Consider the following 7093-nt stretch of genomic DNA (forward strand, 5'->3'; position numbering starts at 1 on the left):
GGGCAGGCTCCTACAGTGGCTCCTGGACTGAGGCTAAGCGCCGTGATGGCCGCAAACTGGTGCCTTGGGTAGACACTATTAAAGAGTCAGACATTATTTACAAAAAAATTGCTCTAACGAGTGCTAATAAGCTGACTAATAAAGTTGTGCAGACTTTACGATCGCTGTATGCCGCCAAGGATGGAACTTCCAGCTAATGAATTTGTACATGCAGCCAAATTTACAGGAATTGAAATAACAGAAAAACTTGAAATATCAACTTTCTGGCAAAAAAAAAAATCAGTTAAATGAAGAGTAAGAATGGAACCTGGGACGCGGGGAAAAAAGAAGGAAATGTTTGGTAAACATTTTTGTGGGAGCTTCCTTCGCTGTTGTGCAGCAGAAACTTCTCAGTTCATTTTTACTCCCACTGTATTATAGTTTAACAAAAAAATTGTTTATATCTTGAAAAAAAAACCTTTCTGTTTAAAAAAAATAAACAAGTGAATGTTGGAAATTAGTCTGTTAATGTTCTTAATAAAGTGTTCTTGGAGTTTAACCTAGCAGCGGATGGCTTTCTTTAGCTTAGCCCAGTTTCCAGGAAAGCATTGTTTTTCCAGGCTGTAAAGTGGCAGAATCTCCTGGATATATAATTTATTCTGTTGAAGAAAAAAAAAAAAAGAAAAAAAGCATGCAGTATCTATGACCTATCTGCAGGAGGAGTTTTTGTAAATGTAGATTTTGATGTATTAGGTCACCCTGAAATAATACAAGAAAAGGGATCCCCAGCAAATCTGGTGGAACGAATACTGCAATAAATTTTTTTACTTCTCTTTGTTACTTGTCTGTTTCCATTTGAATTTCTTATTGTAAAGATCTGTTTAAATCCATTTATATTATTTTGCAGCCTTTTATGTAAAATTTACTATATCAGTGGTTTTCAAAACAAGACATAAAATATTGTTTATACAGTTTGTATAGGCTGACTTCTGAATAATTGGTATCTTTTTATTTTTATCCCTAGAAGGGTGTAAACACAAGTTAACTCCAGGGTTCTATTGTATCCTGCAATATTTAGTATTAACTTTATGATTTAGCACTGTGCCAAACACATTTTCAAGAGTACATTTTGATATAAAAAGAAACTATAGTTTATTCCTTGTATGCTTCAATTTCTTTCTAATGCTGTCCAAGTGGTAATTTATGATAGTTCAGATTTGGGGAAGGCTGAATGACTCTTCTGCTTGGGTGAACTGACCATGTATGCATTTCTCTGGGTTAATGTAGAGAGGCTTGTGTCAAGAGGAGGTAGCTACAGTGTCAGAGGAGTGAAATGGGTATGAGTCTGGGCAATTACACTACATTCCTTCACAGACTAGTTTTTTAAGAAAATGTTTGTATATTAGACTAATTTTTTTACTAATTGAAAGATGTTTTCACATTTTGTAAATTGAAAAAATCCTATTGAAATCTTCCAGAAGTATTTGCTTCAACTGCCTTGCCACAACATTTCATAAGCAGGTTGTCTTCCTAGAGAGCAAGAAAAGCAGCATTTTTGCAAACAGTAAAAAAATCTAAAAATTGCTAAACTTTTTAGGAGTCTATTAAACCCTGGTGTCTTTTCAAATGTATTTATCAAAAACAGGTGTTCCTCAACATAGTGATTTTTCTATTACGTTTTGTTTCTTTTAAAAATTTAATATATGATAGGGGGCTGTTTTTGTGAAACTAACTTGCAGAATGCTAATACATTATTCAATTTGTGAGGAATAGTAACAGTATTTCAAAATATTGATGTATTAAAAAACCCAAACAACCCATTAAACAAATTATTAATAACTCCTCAGAATCCAGTTAGTAAATTGTTGGGGAATGCCTTTTTGTTGTTTCACCACTGGAATTTTTCTGAGCAGATACGATTTAGCACCTCTTTGTTTGATAGTGTTGATAGTGGTTTCTTCACCATACAAAAAGCCACCTCTTGGGCTAAGATTGGTATTGTTAAAGGAGGGAGAAGTAGGAGAAGCAGGAGTCAGTCCTCTGCAGCTCTGGAAACAGGACGTTTTTGTAGCAAACAATGAAAGACTATGTTTCTCAGGGCCAAGTGCAGCCTTTACACTGGCAAACTCATACTTGGAGACTAGAGGGGTTGTATGACATGTCAGATATTACTGATAAGCAGAGTTGAAAATACTTCACCAAGAACTCCCAAGTGATAAACCCAAGGATTTCATACAGTTGCAGTTTAAAATTAAGTTGGCTGTTAGTAATTTCTGATGCAATTATATTAAGTCATTTTTAATAGGTAATAGAAATATTTCCTTGTTCATATCATGTGGCTTTTCCAATATCAAAAATGGGGGGTTATTTCAATTTGCTTGGTATTTATTGGAATAAAATTATCAGAAAGAAGTTATAATTGAACAATATAAGTTTAAAGTTGAAGTCTAAATTTGTCTTAGTTGAGAGGATTTAGACCATTACTGTATTCTATGTTATGCCAGTGGCATACATGCTCCTTGATGGGATGTGATGGTTGTTACATAATTTACAGTTATAAAGTTGATTATAGATGATTAAATAAATTGAATATGATTCTTACTAGTTAAAGAGTTGAATTTTGCCCTCCTGAAGTACACAGAGTAATGCCTAGTCTGGTTTTGCCCATCACAAATACTCTGGTTACCGGCTGTGAAGGGAAAAGGTGGTAGGGCCCCGTTTTGGGAAGCAAACTCCAGTTTGCTGTGCGAGACTCGGGCTGGTGGAGTCAGTGCTGGTCTCAACACCAGCAGCATCTGTGCAGGGCTCAGCCCCTGAGCAGCAGCTGCAGTGGTACCACCGTGAACCCCCTCAGCAGCAACAGCACACACCAACATAAGAACTTCTCTACCTGAGAAAGTGTTTGGTTCTGTTTTGGTTATTCTTAAAGTGCTGCAGTGCAGTAATTGATCCAGTGACACAATTTTACTCCTTTGTATTGACATAGCTTTGTAGTATTTTTTCACTGTATGGCTATAGATTTTTACATATATAAGATTATTGAATTTTTTATTCTTCCTGCTTTCTCCCTTTGAGTACAGGATCCGTACATGGAACTTGTTGCAGTAGCTTACCTAACAAAGGGGTATTACCAAGCTTTTAGAAGTAACACTAGCCATATTGTACTTTTTAAGAAAACACGGACACTTCCACAATCTAAATAAGAATGAAATTATTATTTTTAATCTTCCACTTCATACTGTAAAATTGCAGAATAATTCTTGAATATTTTCAAGATCACAATAGTTTTTGACAGAACTGTAATTATAACTATTTTTTTAAATGATTCAGTAACACCCTTTTGTATTTTTGAGGTTCTTTATTGCTTATATTAACAACTCTAATGTGTACAAAAGTAGGCAGGGGAAATATTCAGCATAAGTATTTTAGTGAGATGTGGCCATTAAAAAAAAGATATTTAAATTTTTAAAATTTGAGTCAAACTTTAGCCTTTGTTTTGCTATTATGGTGTCACTAGTAAGAATATTGTTACTGTAGAATAATTAGGTTGTGCTAAACAGTAGCTCTAACATGAAATAACTTGCAGCCCTGAAATAGTTCTTTAATGTGTTTGTGGCTCATGTAAAAAAAAGTTTTTAATCAGGTATGGCTCATCTGGTGCTGGTTAACAGCAGGACATTCTGCCACATGCATGTGTTAATGACATTCCAGGGAAAGGAACAGATGAGTTCAGCTGATGCTTTGCTTTGACTCCGAGCCCCAGGCAGATGTCAGTGATGCTGAACTCAGACAAACACCTTTCCTGTGCTTTCCTGTGTCCCAACACTCCTGAGCTCTCATGCCCTACACACAGCAGGAGTGCAAGCCACAATTCCTATTTCCTAGCGTTCCTCCACTCACCAAAGAGCCACACCATGGTCATATGAGCATTTCCGTGTCCTTCAGAGAATTTGTCATCTTATCATTGAAGTTCTGAGTTGTGATGGGTGAGTTCTTAATGTAAGTAGCAAATTTTTAGATCTCATGGTTCCTTGACTAAATATTAAAGTGTTATTGTTATATACAAATAAGTTCATAGTATTTTAATATTTCATTTATTTAAAATAAATGTTTTAAGAGTTCAGTCTGGACCGTTCCAAAATGAAACTTGAAAGTTTTTAATCCTAGAATGTGCACACACGTTGTTGATCCCTTTTTCACTATGCTCACAGTGCTCAAATTATGCCTGGGCACCTGTAAATCATCCAGGGAATGCATTTTTTTATTATTCTGGGAGACTTCTTGCCAGTCTCTGTCCCCCCCATCAGACATAACTACATCATTTGTAATTTCTGCGTTATTCAGGGGCAGTGCAGCTGCGTGCCCTGCTCACGGCTACCCAGGCTGTGAGGTCAGATCTCCTCCAGACACTCCTTGCCGGGCGGGCCGCTTCGGGGCACGGGCGGGGCAGGGGAGGGTTTGTCCTGCGAGGAGCTGAGGGGTTTGTCCTGCGAGGAGCTGAGCTGGCTCGAGCCACCGACACCAGCAGGGTGGCGGCCCAAGTGTTGTGCCCTGTGCCCGTGGCAGCCATCCCAGGGGAGGGACTCCTGCACCGCAGGGACAGCAGGACGTCGCCGGTGGCTGCCAGAGTCTGGCACCGAGTGACTCGTGTCGCGCCGTACTTCAGCGACCTCTTCTTTAAAGCAATCTTGTTGGGCTTCAAAGGAGCTTCTCTTCATCACTGTTCTTTGTGCGGCTGTGTTGAAAGGCTCACGTTTCTGTTTTGAAATAAGATCCTGCTTCCTAAAATCTGTAAAAGTGATTTATTTCATTTCTCCCCCACTTTCCTGGAGACTGGCCATGAGCAGGGTGCTGCAGCTGTGCCTGCAGCGCAGCCTCTGCCTCTCAGCAGCTGCAGAACCAGCACGCAGATGTGCTGGGTGGGTCACTGCTGGTGCTGGCTGCACCTCACTCCCCACACTGTCTGTCCATCACCTCACTTTCAATGCACTTCCTCCTTTCTCTCCTCTCAGGAGGGCTTCTAAATTTGTTTTACCTATCCCTTTTTGTATTTCTCTTCTCAACTATCAAAGGCTACAAAATTTGCTGGAAACTACCCCATTTTGTCACTCCATGTAATTTATTTTGGAGAAACCATATAGGGAGCCATCTGCTTTTCATTTTGACTTCACAAGCACAGACTGAAGACTTATGTTTTCTTTGAGCAAGTCTTCTTTCAGTCTCTTATTTTGCATGTTTTGTTCTCTTGTTAGTATTTGTGATTGTACAGAAAGACTCCTTCACTGCACTTAAATTCCTGAAAGCCAGAAATACATGAGTGGAGGGAAACATTTAGGGGTTTCCTGCTTAGACTAAATGTATTCTGTGAGCACAGACAAAGTGTGATGAATACTTGAGAAAATCTATTTGTTTCTTATATGTGAGAGCTTTTTTATTTTGAATAGTCTCATGTGGAGGTGGATGTTCAGATCCAAGGTCAGCCTTGAACATCACCTGTGTGATGAGTCCCTGCAGTTCCATCTGCACTGATAAACAGCTGGACAGATTCACATAATACCAAAGTTCTGGGTGATTTGGATCACTCCTCATCCAGCCTTTTTATTTGCTGTCCTAAAGTACTGCTGTTGCTCCACTCAAGAGAGAGAGGATCCCTTTCCTTCCCTTTGTGTTGAAATCCACATGAAATAATTGGTGCAGAAGTTGTTATTAAGTCTGTGTTCAGCCTTCGAGCCATCCAGACCAAAATTTCCAGACCAGCCATGTACAGACTTCCATACACTTTTTTCCTCTGGACAACTGATCCCAGTTACAGAATCCCCCACGGTTAGTGTAAATTTTTCCTACCTTTGATTTTTAAGTCTTGGCTGGGAAACCCACTCTGGCTACTTAAATGTCATACTAGATATTGGTGGTAGGAGGGTGCACATAATTACAAGGCAGGCCATTTTCAAATTTAAGTGCTTTTTGAACTTTTCTTCCATTGATTAGTTGTGTCTTTCTAGATCAGAAAAAGAAAAAAAGTCCTTCCCTTATTTTAGTGTATTTGAAAAGTTCCCAGGTGAGGCTCAGGATTGTCTTCTGGTGCTTTGCCTCCTGTGTGTTATCTCAAACTGACAAAATTATTTCAAAAGAAGTTTTAGAGTTGTATTTATTGTTACGATAGTAGTGAAGTTTTGTTCCTTTTTCCTACAAAATTTTACGAATTGTAGTGCAGATTTATCTTGTGTACACATTCCAAAGCTACATATAATTGCTTGAAGCCTGTGTAGGATCCTTGAAATTCCACAGCTGAAGACCCTTGCTTCCATCTGCAGAAGGTGTAAGTGTGGCTTTGAGCAGACAGGGAGCCCAAAGGGAAACTTCCCTTGTCTTCCCTTGCATGTTCCTCTTGAAAACAAACTATTTCTGTTTCTTCACTGGCCAGGGATTTTGAAGAGAAAACACAAATGCCAGCCCTATGTATCTTAATCTGTCTTTTCACAGAATTTGACATCTTGTTAGTAGTGTCTAAGTTTAAAAATCTCACCAGAGTTCTGGCTTCAGCTGGAGGTGCTCTTGTGTCAGGTACTTACACAGTAAGTACCATTGACTTTATTACTGCCTGAGTCCCTTAACAATCAGGATTTCATATTAAAGAACCAAAATAGTTGAAGTAGTATGTTCTTACTCTTGTAGCTTTGTCTTTTCCATCTTATTTTAATTCTTGTACTTTTTTTGGTTTTTTAAGTTGGTGTTGGGTGTTGCCTCCAATATCTCTTTTCAGGTTTTCATTGGTGGAGTATTTTTTAGCTTTGTTTTTAGTTTTGCTTCTACTTTTGCTTTGTTAGTGGTTTTTAAACTTCCTGCAAGAAAGTTTTTTCCTGAAATAAGTTACTTTTGGCTTTTTAAAGTTTTCTGACAGAAAACACCACAGAAAACAAATATCAAAACATTAAAATGTAAAATGCATGATGTAGAGAACACAGCCTCTATATATGATTTAATCCAAAGAAAGTGATCATGTGATTAATCTGTGAAGCTTCCCTATCTTTCGTTCAGATGGAAATGCCATGCTATTAGAGTGCTAAAGGAAGTTCAGGTCTCCTTGGATGAGATCCCTGCAAAGCTGTGACAG

Source organism: Geospiza fortis, unplaced genomic scaffold, assembly GCF_000277835.1.
Source record: "Geospiza fortis unplaced genomic scaffold, GeoFor_1.0 scaffold163, whole genome shotgun sequence".
Taxonomy (NCBI): Eukaryota; Metazoa; Chordata; class Aves; order Passeriformes; family Thraupidae; genus Geospiza; species Geospiza fortis.